Genomic DNA, 14,271 nt, shown 5'->3' with positions numbered 1-14,271 from the left:
CATATGTACATAATTCATACTGTCTGCCTTAATTCATTCCCATCACTCCTCGCCACATATGGAATAACAACCCCTCCATTTCATGTGTGCAAGGTAGCAATAGGAAAAGACAACAAAGGCACCATTCGTTCACACTAAGTCTCTAGCAGTCATGTAATAATGTACCGAAACCACAGCATCCTTTCCATATCCAGGCTCTACAGAACTTTCCATGGTTTACCCCAGACGCTTCACATGCCCTGGTTTAATCCATTGACAGGACGTCGAACCCAGTATACCACATCGTTTCAATTCACTCTATTCCTTGCACGCCTTTCACCCTTCTGCATGTTCAGGCCCCTATCACTCAAAATCTTTTTCACTCCATCTTTCCACCTCCAATTTTGTCTCCCACTTCTCCTTGTTCCCTCCACCTCTGACACATACATCCTCTTGGTTAACCAATCCTCACTCATTCTCTCCATGTGAACAAACCATTTCAAAAAACCTTCTACTGCTCTCTCAACCACACTCTTTTTATTACCACACCTCACCTCACACATCATATTGTCATCAAGAATCTCATTTCCAGCACATCCACCTTCGGGCGCGCAACTCTATACATAACCCACGCCTCGTAACTATTCAACATTGTTGGAACCACTATTCCTTCAAACATGCCCATTTTTGCTTTCGAGATAATGTTCTCAACTTCCACAAATTCTTCAAGGCTCCCAGAATTTTCGTCCCATCCCTAACCCTATGATTCACTTCCGCTTCCATGGTTCCATCCGCTGCCAAATCTAATCCAAGATATCTGAAACACTTTACTTCCTCCAGTTTTTCTCCATTCAAACTTACCTCCCACTGAACACCCCATGTATACCAATTATTCCCTCAACTGCTACATTACTCTCATTTGCATTCAAATCACGCATCACTATAACCCGGTCTTGTGCATCAAAACCACAAACACACTCATTCAGATGCTCCCAAAACACTTGCCTCCCTTGATCTTTCTTCTCATGACCAGTTGCATATGCACCATTAATCACCAATCTCTCTCCATCAACCTTCAGTTTTACACATATCAATCGAGAATTTACTTTCTTACACTCTATCACTTACTCCCAACACTCCTGTTTCAGGAGTAGTGCTACTCCTTCCCTTGCTCTTGTCCTCTCATTAACCCCTGACTTTATTCCCAAGACATTCTCAAACCACTCTTACCCTTTACCCTTGAGCTTCGTTTCACTCAGAGCCAAGATATCCAGGTTTCTCTCCTCAAACATACTACCTATCTCTTCTTTTTTCTCATCTTGGTTATATCCACACACAATTAGACACCCAATCTTAGCCGTCGAGGAGGATGAGCACTTCCCGCGTGACTCCTTCTTCTGTTTCCCCTTTTAGAAAGCTAAAATACAAGGAGAGGAGGGTTTTTAGCCTCCCGCTCCCGTCCCTTTTAGTCGCCTTCTACGACACGTGACATATACATGTACACATATGTACATAATTCATACTTGCCGCCTCCATTCATTTTCGTCACCACCCCGCCACACATAAAATGACACCCCCCTTCCCCCCCGCATGCGCACAAGGTAGCACTATGAAAGACAACAAAGGCCACATTCGTTCACACTTAGTCTATTGCTGTTATGTATAATGAACCGAGACCACAGCTCCGTTTCCATATCCAGGGTCAAAAAAACTTTCCATGATTTACCCCATACGATTCACATACGTTGGCTCAATCCATTGACAGCAGGCCGACTGCGATATACCATATCGTTCCAATTCACTCTATTCCTCGCATGCCTTTCACCCTCCTGCATGTTCAGGTCCCGATCGCTGAAAATCTTCTTCACTCCATCCTTCCACCTCCAATTTGGTCTCCCGCTTCCCTTCGTTCCCTCCACCTCTGACGCATATATCTTCTTTGTCAATCTTTCCTCACTCATCCTTTAATGTTACGAAACCATTTCAATACACCCTCTTCTGCTCTCTCAGCCACACTCTTTTTAATACCACACATCTCTCTTACCTTTTCATTACTTACTAGATCAAACCACCTCACACCATATATTTTCCTGAAACATCTCAGTCCCAACACATCCACCCTCCTCAACATAACTCTATCTATACACCACGCCTCGCAACCATATAACAATGTTGGAACCACTATTCCTTAAAGTATCCAATTTTTGCTTTTCAAGATAACGTTCTCTCCTTCCACACATTCTTCAACGCTCCTAGCACTTATGATCCTTCCCCCAACCTATGACTCACTTATGCTTCCATGGTTAAATCCGCTGCCAAATCTTCTCCTAGATATCTATAACATTTCACTTCCTCTAGGTTCCTCCATTCAAACTTACCTCCCAGCTGATTTGTTCCTCAATCCTACTGTACCTTATAACCTTTCTCTTATTCATATTTACTCTCAACTTTCTTCTTTCACACACTTTACCAAACTTTACCAAGTCCTTTTTCAGCACAAAAATCAACAAGCGCTTCACCATTTCCATTCACACCAGTGACCACCCTAGGTACGCCAATAAATCTCTCAACTGCCATAATACTCGCTTTTGCATTCTAATCATACATCACTATAAGCAGTCTCGTTCATCAGAACTTCTGACACACTCACTCAGCTGCTTCCAAAACACTTGCCTCTCATGATCTTTCTTCTAATGCCCAGGTGCATATGCACCAATAATCCCCCATCTCTCTCCATTCACTTTCAGTTTTGGCCATATAAATCTAGAGTTTTCTTTCTTATACTATATCCCATACTTCCACCACTTCTGTTTCAGGAGTAGTGCTACTCCTTCCCTTCCTCTTGTCCTCTCACCAACCCTGAATTTACTCCCGAAACATTCGCAAACCATTTTTCCCCTTTATCATTGAGCTTCGTTTCAATCAGAGCCAAAGGATCCCGGTTCCTTTCCTCAAACATACTACCTATCTCTCGTTTTTCTCATCTTGGTTACATACACACGCATTTAGACATCCAAATCTGAGTGTGACTCCCTCTGTTTCCCCGTTTATATATATATATATATATATATATATATATATATATATATATATATATATATATATATATATATATATATATATATATATATATATATATATATATATATATATATATATATATATATATATATATATATATATATATATATATATATATATATGTATATATATATAATTCAGGAAAATATATGGTGTGAGGTTCTTTGATCTAGTAAGTAATGAAAAGGTAAGAGAGATGTGTGGTATTAAAAAGAGTGTGGTTGATAGAGCAGAAGAGGGTGTATTGAAATGGTTTCGTAACATTAAAGGATGAGTGAGGAAAGATTGACAAAGAAGATATATGCGTCAGAGGTGGAGGGAACGAGGGGAAGTGGGAGACCAAATTGGAGGTGGAAGGATGGATTGAAGAAGATTTTCAGCGATCGGGACCTGAACATGCAGGAGGGTGAAAGGCATGCGAGGAATAGAGTGAATTGGAACGATATGGTATATCGCAGTCGGCCTGCTGTCAATGGATTGAGCCAACGTCTGTGAATCGTATGGGGTAAATCATGGAAAGTTTTTTTGACCCTGGATATGGAAACGGAGCTGTGGTCTCGGTTCATTATACATAACAGCAATAGACTAAGTGTGAACGAATGTGGCCTTTGTTGTCCTTCATAGTGTTACCTTGTGCGCATGCGGGGGGGAAGGGGGATGTCATTTTATGTGAGGCAGGGTGGTGACGAAAATGAATGGAGGCGGCAAGTATGAATTATGTACATATGGGTTCATGTATATGTCACGTGTCGTAGAAGGCGACTAAAGGGGACGGGAGCGGGAGGCTAAAAACCCTCCCCTCCTTGTATTTTAGCTTTCTAAAAGGGTAAACAGAAGAAGGAGTCACGCGGGGATTGCTCATCCTCATCGAAGGCTCAGATTGGGTGTCTAATTGTGTGTGGATATAACCAAGATGAGAAAAAAGAAGAGATAGGTAGTATGTTTGAGGAGAGAAACCTGTATGTCTTGGCTCTGAGTGAAACGAAGCTCAAGGGTAAAGGGGAAGAGTGGTTTGAGAATGTCTTGGGAGTAAAGTCAGGGGTTAATGAGAGGACAAGAGCAAGGGAAGAAGTAGCACTACTCCTGAAACAGTAGTGGTGGGAGTAAGTGATAGAGTGTAAGAAAGTAAATTCTCGATTGATATGTGTAAAACTGAAGATTGATGGAGAGAGATGGGTGATTATTGGTGCATATGCAACTGGTCATGAGAAGAAAGATCAAGGGAGGCAAGTGTTTTGGGAGCATCTGAATGAGTGTGTTTGTGGTTTTGATGCACAAGACCGGGTTATAGTGATGCGTGATTTGAATGCAAAGGAGAGTAATGTGGCAGTTGAGGGAATAATTGGTATACATGGGGTGTTGAGTGGGAGGTAAGTTTAAATGGAGAAAAACTGGAGGAAGTAAAGTGTTTCAGATATCTTGGACTAGATTTGGCAGCGGATGGAACCATGGAAGCGGAAGTGAATCATAGGGTTAGGGATGGGATGAAAATTCTGGGAGCCTTGAAGAATGTGTGGAAGTTGAGAACATTATCTCGAAGAGCAAAAATGGGTATGTTTGAAGGAATAGTGGTTCCAACAATGTTGAATAGTTACGAGGCGTGGGTTATGTATAGAGTTGCGCGCCCGAAGGTGGATGTGCTGGAAATGAGATTCTTGATGACAATATGATGTGTGAGGTGAGGTGTGGTAATAAAAAGAGTGTGGTTGAGAGAGCAGAAGAAGGTTTTTTGAAATGGTTTGTTCACATGGAGAGAATGAGTGAGGATTGGTTGACCAAGAGGATGTATGTGTCAGAGGTGGAGGGAACAAGGAGAAGTGGGAGACAAAATTGGAGGTGGAAAGATGGAGTGAAAAAGATTTTGAGTGATAGGGGCCTGAACATGCAGAAGGTTGAAAGGCGTGCAAGGAATAGAGTGAATCGAAACGATGTGGTATACTGGGTTCGACGTCCTGTCAATGGATTAAACTAGGGCATGTGAAGCGTCTGGGGTAAACCATGGAAAGTTCTGTAGAGCCTGGATATGGAAAGGGTGCTGTGGTTTCGGTACATTATTACATGACTGCTAGAGACTTAGTGTGAACGAATGGTGCCTTTGTTGTCTTTTCCTATTGCTACCTTGCACACATGAAATGGAGGGGTTGTTATTCCATATGTGGCGAGGAGTGATGGGAATGAATTAAGGCAGACAGTATGAATTATGTACATATATATGCTCGTCTGTGTGTGTGTATATATATATATATATATATATATATATATATATATATATATATATATATATATATATATATATATATATATATATATATATATATATATATATATATGTATATATATATATATACATTTTTTTTTTTTTTTTTTTTTTTTTAAACTATTCGCCATTTCCCGCATTAGCGAGGTAGCGTTAAGAACAGAGGACTGGGCCTTTGAGGGAATACCCTCACCTGGCCCAATTCTCTGTTCCTTCTTTTGGAAAATTGAAAAAAAAAAAAAAAAAAAAACCGAGAGGGGAGGATTTCCAGCCCCCCGCTCCCTCCCCTTTTAGTCGCCTTCTACGACACGCAGGGAATACGTGGGAAGTATTCTTAATCCCCTATCCCCAGGGATATATTCACATATATATATATATATATATATATATATATATATATATATATATATATATATATATATATATATATATATATATATATATATATATCCCATTTTAGAAAGTTAAAAAAAAAAATACAAGGAGAGGAGGATTTTTGGCCCCCCGCTCCCGTCCCCTGTAGTCGCTTTCTACGACACGCTAGGAATGCGTGGGAAGTATTCTTTCACCCCTATCCCCAGGGATAATTTTTTTTTTTTTTATACTTTGTCGCTGTCTCCCGCGTTTGCGAGGTAGCGCAAGGAAACAGACGAAAGAAATGGCCCAACCCCCCCCCCCCCCCCATACACATGTATATACATACGTCCACACACGCAAATATACCTACCTACACAGCTTTCCATGGTTTACCCCAGACGCTTCACATGCCTTGATTCAATCCACTGACAGCACGTCAACCTCGGTATACTACATCCCTCCAATTCACTCTATTCCTAGCCCTCCTTTCACCCTCCTGCATGTTCAGGCCCCGATCACACAAAATCTTTTTCACTCCATCTTTCCACCTCCAATTTGGTCTCCCTCTTCTCCTCGTTCCCTCCACCTCCGACACATATATCCTCTTGGTCAATCTTTCCTCACTCATTCTCTCCATGTGCCCAAACCACTTCAAAACACCCTCTTCTGCTCTCTCAACCACGCTCTTTTTATTTCCACACATCTCTCTTACCCTTACGTTACTCACTCGATCAAACGACCTCACACCACACATTGACCTCAAACATCTCATTTCCAGCACATCCATCCTCCTGCGCACAACTCTATCCATAGCCCACGCCTCGCAACCATACAACATTGTTGGAACCACTATTCCTTCAAACATACCCATTTTTGCTTTCCGAGATAATGTTCTCGACTTCCACACATTCTTTAAGGCCCCCAGAATTTTCGCCCCCTCCCCCACCCTATGATCCACTTCCGCTTCCATGGTTCCATCCGCTGTCGGATCCACTCCCAAATATCTAAAACACTTTACTTCCTCCAGTTTTTCTCCATTCAAACTCACCTCCCAATTGACTTGACCCTCAACCCTACTGTACCTAAAAACCTTGCTCTTATTCACATTTACTCTTAACTTTCTTCTTCCACACACTTTACCAAACTCAGTCACCAGCTTCTGCAGTTTCTCACATGAATCAGCCACCAGCGCTGTATCATCAGCGAACCCTATGATCCACTTCCGCTTACATGGTTCCATCCGCTGCCAGATACACTCCCAGATATCTAAAACACTTCACTTCCTCCAGTTTTTCTCCATTCAAACTCACCTCCCAATTGACTTGACCCTCAACCCTACTGTACCTAATAACCTTGCTCTTATTCACATTTACTCTTAACTTTCTTCTTTCACACACTTTACCAAACTCAGTCACCAGCTTCTGCAGTTTCTCACATGAATCAGCAACCAGCGATGTATCATCAGCGAACAACAACTGACTCACTTCCCAAGCTCTTTCATCCCCAACAGACTTCATACTTGCCCCTCTTTCCAAAACTCTTGCATTCACCTCCCTAACAACCCCATCCATAAACAAATTAAACAACCATGGAGACATCACACACCCCTGCCGCAAACCTACATTTACTGAGAACCAATCACTTTCCTCTCTTCCTACACGTACACATGCCTTACATCCTCGATAAAGACTTTTCACTGCTTCTAACAACTTGCCTCCCACACCATATATTCTTAATACCCTCCACAGAGCATCTCTATCAACTCTATCATATGCCTTCTCCAGATCCATAAATGCTACATACAAATCCATTTGCTTTTCTAAGTATTTCTCACATACATTCTTCAAAGCAAACACCTGATCCACACATCCTCTACCACTTCTGAAACCACACTGCTCTTCCCCAATCTGATGCTCTGTACATGCCTTCACCCTCTCAATCAATACCCTCCCATATAATTTCCCAGGAATACTCAACAAACTTATACCTCTGTAATTTGAGCACTCACTCTTATCCCTTTTGCCTTTGTACAATGGCACTATGCACGCATTCCGCCAATCCTCAGGCACCTCACCGTGAGTCATACATACATTAAATAACCTTACCAACCAGTCAACATTACAGTCACCCCCTTTTTCTAATATATATATATATATATATATATATATATATATATATATATATGTCAGCGGATGGAACCATGGAAGCGGAAGTGGATCATAGGGTGGGGGAGGGGGCGAAAATTTTGGGAGCCTTGAAAAATGTGTGGAAGTCGAGAACATTATCTCGGAAAGCAAAAATGGGTATGTTTGAGGGAATAGTGGTTCCAACAATGTTGTATGGTTGCGAGGCGTGGACTATGGATAGAGATGTGCGCAGGAGGATGGATGTGCTGGAAATGAGATGTTTGAGGACAATGTGTGGTGTGAGGTGGTTTGATCGAGTAAGTAACGTAAGGGTGAGAGAGATGTGTGGAAATAAAAAGAGCGTGGTTGAGAGAGCAGAAGAGGGTGTTTTGAAATGGTTTGGGCACATGGAGAGAATGAGTGAGGAGAGATTGACCAAGAGGATATATGTGTCGGAGGTGGAGGGAACGAGGAGAAGAGGGAGACCAAATTGGAGGTGGAAAGATGGAGTGAAAAAAATTTTGTGTGATCGGGGCCTGAACATGCAGGAGGGTGAAAGGAGGGCAAGAAATAGAGTGAATTGGAGTCATGTGGTATACAGGGGTTGACGTGCTGTCAGTGGATTGAAGCAAGGCATGTGAAGCGTCTGGGGTAAACCATGGAAAGCTGTGTAGGTATTTATATTTGCGTGTGTGGACGAGTGTATGTACATGTGTATGGGGGGGGGGGGGTTGGGCCATTTCTTTCGTCTGTTTCCTTGCGCTACCTCGCAAACGCGGGAGACAGCGACAAAGTATAAAAAAAAAAAAAAAAAAAAAAAAATATATATATATATATATATATACATATATATATATATATATATATATATATATATATATATATATATATATATATATATATATATATATATATATATTTATATGTATATATATATATATTCCCCATTTTAGAGAGTTAATACAAGGAGGGGAGGATTTCCGGCCCCCCGCTCTCGTCCCCTCTAGTCGCTTTCTACGACACGCGAGGAATACGTGGGAAGTATTCTTTCACCCCTATCCCCAGGGATAATATACATATATATATACAACACACACACACACACACACACACACACACACACACACACGCACACACACACACACACACACACACATACATATATATACATATGAAAAATGTAAGAAACAATTTAGTAAACAAACTTTTAGCTTGCAATGAATGAAAAAATGAACGTCACATAATGGTTCAACCTCTGGCTATGGAAAAGGAAATGTACAATTTATTCACTCAAACGTCAATAGCAGTTCTCATCAATTTCACCACTGAATCAATAAGCTTCAATGTCTAAGCTACATTTTTCTCCAACTTCACTATTTTCTTGTCAAAACACCATGCATGAAAACTATCACTCCAGTAACACAACTATAAACATTTACTTCCCCTTTAAAAAGTTCTGGGAGAATAAAAAGATGTTCTGGAAGGAGGTAAATAGGGTGCGTAAGACAAGGGAGCAAATGGGAACTTCAGTGAAGGGCGTAAATGGGGAGGTGAAAACAAGTAGTGGTGATGTGAGAAGGAGATGGAATGAGTATTTTGAAGGTTTGTTGAATGTGTCTGATGACAGAGTGGCAGATATAGGGTGTTTGGGTCGAGGTGGTGTGCAAAGTGAGAGGGTTAGGGAAAATGATTTGGTAAACAGAGAAGAGGTAGTAAAAGCTTTGCGGAAGATGAAAGCCGGCAAGGCAGCAGGTTTGGATGGTATTGCAGTGGAATTTATTAAAAAAGGGGGTGACTGTATTGTTGACTTGTTGGTAAGGTTATTTAATGTATGTATGACTCATGGTGAGGTGCCTGAGGATTGGCGGAATGCGTGCATAGTGCCATTGTACAAAGGCAAAGGGGATAAGAGTGAGTGCTCAAATTACAGAGGTATAAGTTTGTTGAGTATTCCTGGTAAATTATATGGGAGGGTATTGATTGAGAGGGTGAAGGCATGTACAGAGCATCAGATTGGGGAAGAGCAGTGTGGTTTCAGAAGTGGTAGAGGATGTGTGGATCAGGTGTTTGCTTTGAAGAATGTATGTGAGAAATACTTAGAAAAGCAAATGGATTTGTATGTAGCATTTATGGATCTGGAGAAGGCATATGATAGAGTTGATAGAGATGCTCTGTGGAAGGTATTAAGAATATATGGTGTGGGAGGCAAGTTGTTAGAAGCAGTGAAAAGTTTTTATCGAGGATGTAAGGCATGTGTACGTGTAGGAAGAGAGGAAAGTGATTGGTTCTCAGTGAATGTAGGTTTGCGGCAGGGGTGTGTGATGTCTCCATGGTTGTTTAATTTGTTTATGGATGGGGTTGTTAGGGAGGTAAATGCAAGAGTTTTGGAAAGAGGGGCAAGTATGAAGTCTGTTTGGGATGATAGAGCTTGGGAAGTGAGTCAGTTGTTGTTCGCTGATGATATAGCGCTGGTGGCGGATTCATGTGAGAAACTGCAGAAGCTGGTGACGGAGTTTGGTAAAGTGTGTGGAAGAAGAAAGTTAAGAGTAAATGTGAATAAGAGCAAGGTTATTAGGTACAGTAGGGTTGAGGGTCAAGTCAATTGGGAGGTGAGTGTGAATGGAGAAAAACTGGAGGAAGTGAAGTGTTTTAGATATCTGGGAGTGGATCTGTCAGCGGATGGAACCATGGAAGCGGAAGTGGATCATAGGGTGGGGGAGGGGGCGAAAATTTTGGGAGCCTTGAAAAATGTGTGGAAGTCGAGAACATTATCCCGGAAAGCAAAAATGGGTATGTTTGAAGGAATAGTGGTTCCAACAATGTTGTATGGTTGCGAGGCGTGGGCTATGGATAGAGTTGTGCGCAGGAGGATGGATGTGCTGGAAATGAGATGTTTGAGGACAATGTGTGGTGTGAGGTGGTTTGATCGAGTAAGTAACGTAAGGGTAAGAGAGATGTGTGGAAATAAAAAGAGCGTGGTTGAGAGAGCAGAAGAGGGTGTTTTGAAATGGTTTGGGCACATGGAGAGAATGAGTGAGGAAAGATTGACCAAGAGGATATATGTGTCGGAGGTGGAGGGAACGAGGAGAAGAGGGAGACCAAATTGGAGGTGGAAAGATGGAGTGAAAAGCATTTTGTGTGATCGGGGCCTGAACATGCAGGAGGGTGAAAGGAGGGCAAGGAATAGAGTGAATTGGAGCGATGTGGTATACAGGGGTTGACGTGCTGTCAGTGGATTGAATCAAGGCATGTGAAGCGTCCGGGGTAAACCATGGAAAGCGGTGTAGGTATGTATATTTGCGTGTGTGGACGTGTGTATGTACATGTGTATGGGGGGGGGGTTGGGCCATTTCTTTCGTCTGTTTCCTTGCGCTACCTCGCAAACGCGGGAGACAGCGACAAAGTATAAAAAAAAAAAAAAAAATATATATATATATATATATATATATATATATATTATATTAAATATATATATTTTAATATATATATATATTTATTAATATATATATATATATATATATATATATATATATATATATATATATATATATATATATATATATATATATATATATATATATATATATATATATTATTTTACTTTGTCGCTGTCTCCCGCGTTAGCAGGTAGCGCAAGGAAACAGACGAAAGAATGGCTAAACCCGCCCACATACACATGTTTATACATACACGTCCACACACGCAAATATACATGCCTATACATCTCAAAGTATACATATGTATATACACACACAGACATTAACATATATACACATGTACATAATTCATACTCTCTGTCTCTGTTCACTCCCATCGCCACCCCACTACACATGAAATAAAAGCCCCCTCCCCCCTTATATATACGTTGTAGCGCTAGGAAAGGACAACAAAGACCACATTCGTTCACACTCACTCTCTAGCTGTCGTCTAATAATGCACCGAAACCACAGCTCCCTTTTCATATCCAGACCCTACAGAAATTTCTATGGTTTACCCCAGACGCTTCATATGCCTTGGTTCAGTCCACTGACATGACGTCGATCCCGGTATACCACATCGTTCCAATTCACTCTGTTCCTTGCACGCCTTTCACTCTCCTGCTTGTTCAGGCCCAGATCACTTAAGATATTTTTCTCTCCATCTTTCCACCTCCAATTTGATCTCCCACTTCTCCTCATTCCCTCCACCACTGACACATATATTCTCGTGGTCAATCTTTCCTCACTCATTCTCTCCACGTGACCAAACCATTTCAAAACATCATCTTCTGCTCTTTTAACCATAATCTTTTTATTACCACACATCTCTCCTACCCGATTATTACTTACTCGTTCAAACTACCTCACATCAAATATTGTTCTCAAACTTCTCATTTCCAAAACATCGAAACTTCTCACAACTCTATCTATAGCCCACGCCTCGCGACCGTATAACATTGTCGGAACCACTATTCCGTCAAACATACCCATTTTTGCTTTCCGAAATAATCTTCTCGACTTCCACACAGTCTTCAACGCTCCCAGAACTTTCGCCCCCTCCCCCACCGTATGATTCACTTCCGCTCACACGGTTCCATCCGCTGCCATATCCAATTCCAGATATCTAAAACACTTCACTTCCTCCAGATTTTCTCCATTCAAACTTACCTCCCAGTTGACTTGTCCCTCAATCCTACTGTACCTAATAACTTTCCTCTTATTCACATCTACTCTCAGCTTTCTATTTTCACACACTTTACCAAACTCAGTCACCAGCTTCTGCAGTTTCTCACATGAATCAGCACAAGCACTGTGTCATCAGCGAACAACAACTGACTCATTTCCCAAGCTCTCTCATCCACAACAGACTGCACACTTACCCTTCTTTCCAAAACTCTTGCGTTTACCTCCCTAACAACCCCATCCACAAAGAAATTAAACAACCATAGAGACATCACACGCCCCTGCCAATAACCTACATTCACTGAGAACCAATGACTTTCCTCTCTTCCAACACGTACACATGTCTTACATCCTCGATAAAAACTTTTCACTGCTTCTAACAACTTGCCTCCCACATCATATATTCTTAATACCTTCCACAGAGCATCTCTATCCACTCTATCATATGCCTTATCCAGATTTATAAATGCTACATACAAATCCATTTGCTTTTCTAAGTATTTCTCACTTCCATTCTTTAAAGCAAACACCTGATCTACACATCCTCTACCATTTCTGAAACCACACTGCTCCTCCTCAATCTGATGCTCTGTACATGCCTTTACCCTCTCAATCAATACCCTCCTATATAATTTCCCAGGAATACTCAACAAACTTATACATCTGTAATTTGAGCACTCACTTTTATCCCCTTTGCCTTTGTACAATGGCACTATGGAAGCATTCCGCCAATCCTCAGGCACCTCACCATGAATCATACATACATCAAATATCCTTATTAACGAGTCAACAATATAATCACCCCCTTTTTTAATAAATTCCACTGCAATACTATCCAAACCCGATGCCTTGCCGGCTTTCATCTTCCGCAAAGCTTTTACTATCTCTTCTCTGTTTACCAAATCATTCTTCATAACCCTGTCATTTTGCCCACCACCTCGACCAAAACACACTATATCTGCCACTCTATCGTCAAACACATTCAACAAACCTTCAAAATACTCACTCCATATCCCTCTCACATTTCCACTTTTTGTTATCACCTCCCAGTTAGCCCCCTTCACTAAAGTTCCCATTTGTTCCCTTGTTTTGCGCACTTCATTTACCTCCTTCCAAAACACCTTTTTATTCTTCCTAAAATTTAATGATACTCTCTCACCCCAACTCTCATTTGCCCTCTTTTTCATCTCTTGCACCTTTCTCTTTACCTCCTTCCTCTTTCTTTTATACATGTCCCAGTCATTTGCATTATTTTCATGCAAAAATCGTCCAAATGCCACTCTCTTCTCTTTCACTAATAATCTTACTTCTTCATCCCAACGCTCACTACCCTTTCTAATCAACCCACCTCCCACGCTTCACTTGCTACAAGTATCTTTTGCGCTCGCCATCACTGCTTCCCTAAATACATCCCATTCCTCCCCCACTCCCCTTACGTCCTTTGTTCTCATCTTTTTCTAATCTATACTGAGTCTCTCCCGGTACTTACACATGTCTCCTTTCCAAGCTCACTTACTCTCACCACTCTCTTCACCCCAACATTCTCTCTTCTTTTCTGAAAACCTCTACAAATCTTCAATTTCGCCTCCACAAGATAATGATCAGACATCCCTGCAGTTGCACCTCTCAACACATTTACATCCAAAAGTCTCTCTTTCGAGCGCCTATCAATTAACACGCAATTCAGTAACGCGCTCTGGCCATCTCTCCTACTTACGTACGTATACTTATGTATCTCTCTTTTTTTAAACCATGTATTCCCAATCACCAGTCTTTTTTCATTACATAAATCTACAAGCTCTTCACCATT

This window comes from Panulirus ornatus, chromosome 46 (assembly GCF_036320965.1).
Source record: "Panulirus ornatus isolate Po-2019 chromosome 46, ASM3632096v1, whole genome shotgun sequence".
NCBI classification, from domain to species: domain Eukaryota; kingdom Metazoa; phylum Arthropoda; class Malacostraca; order Decapoda; family Palinuridae; genus Panulirus; species Panulirus ornatus.
This window is presented reverse-complemented; position numbering follows the sequence as displayed.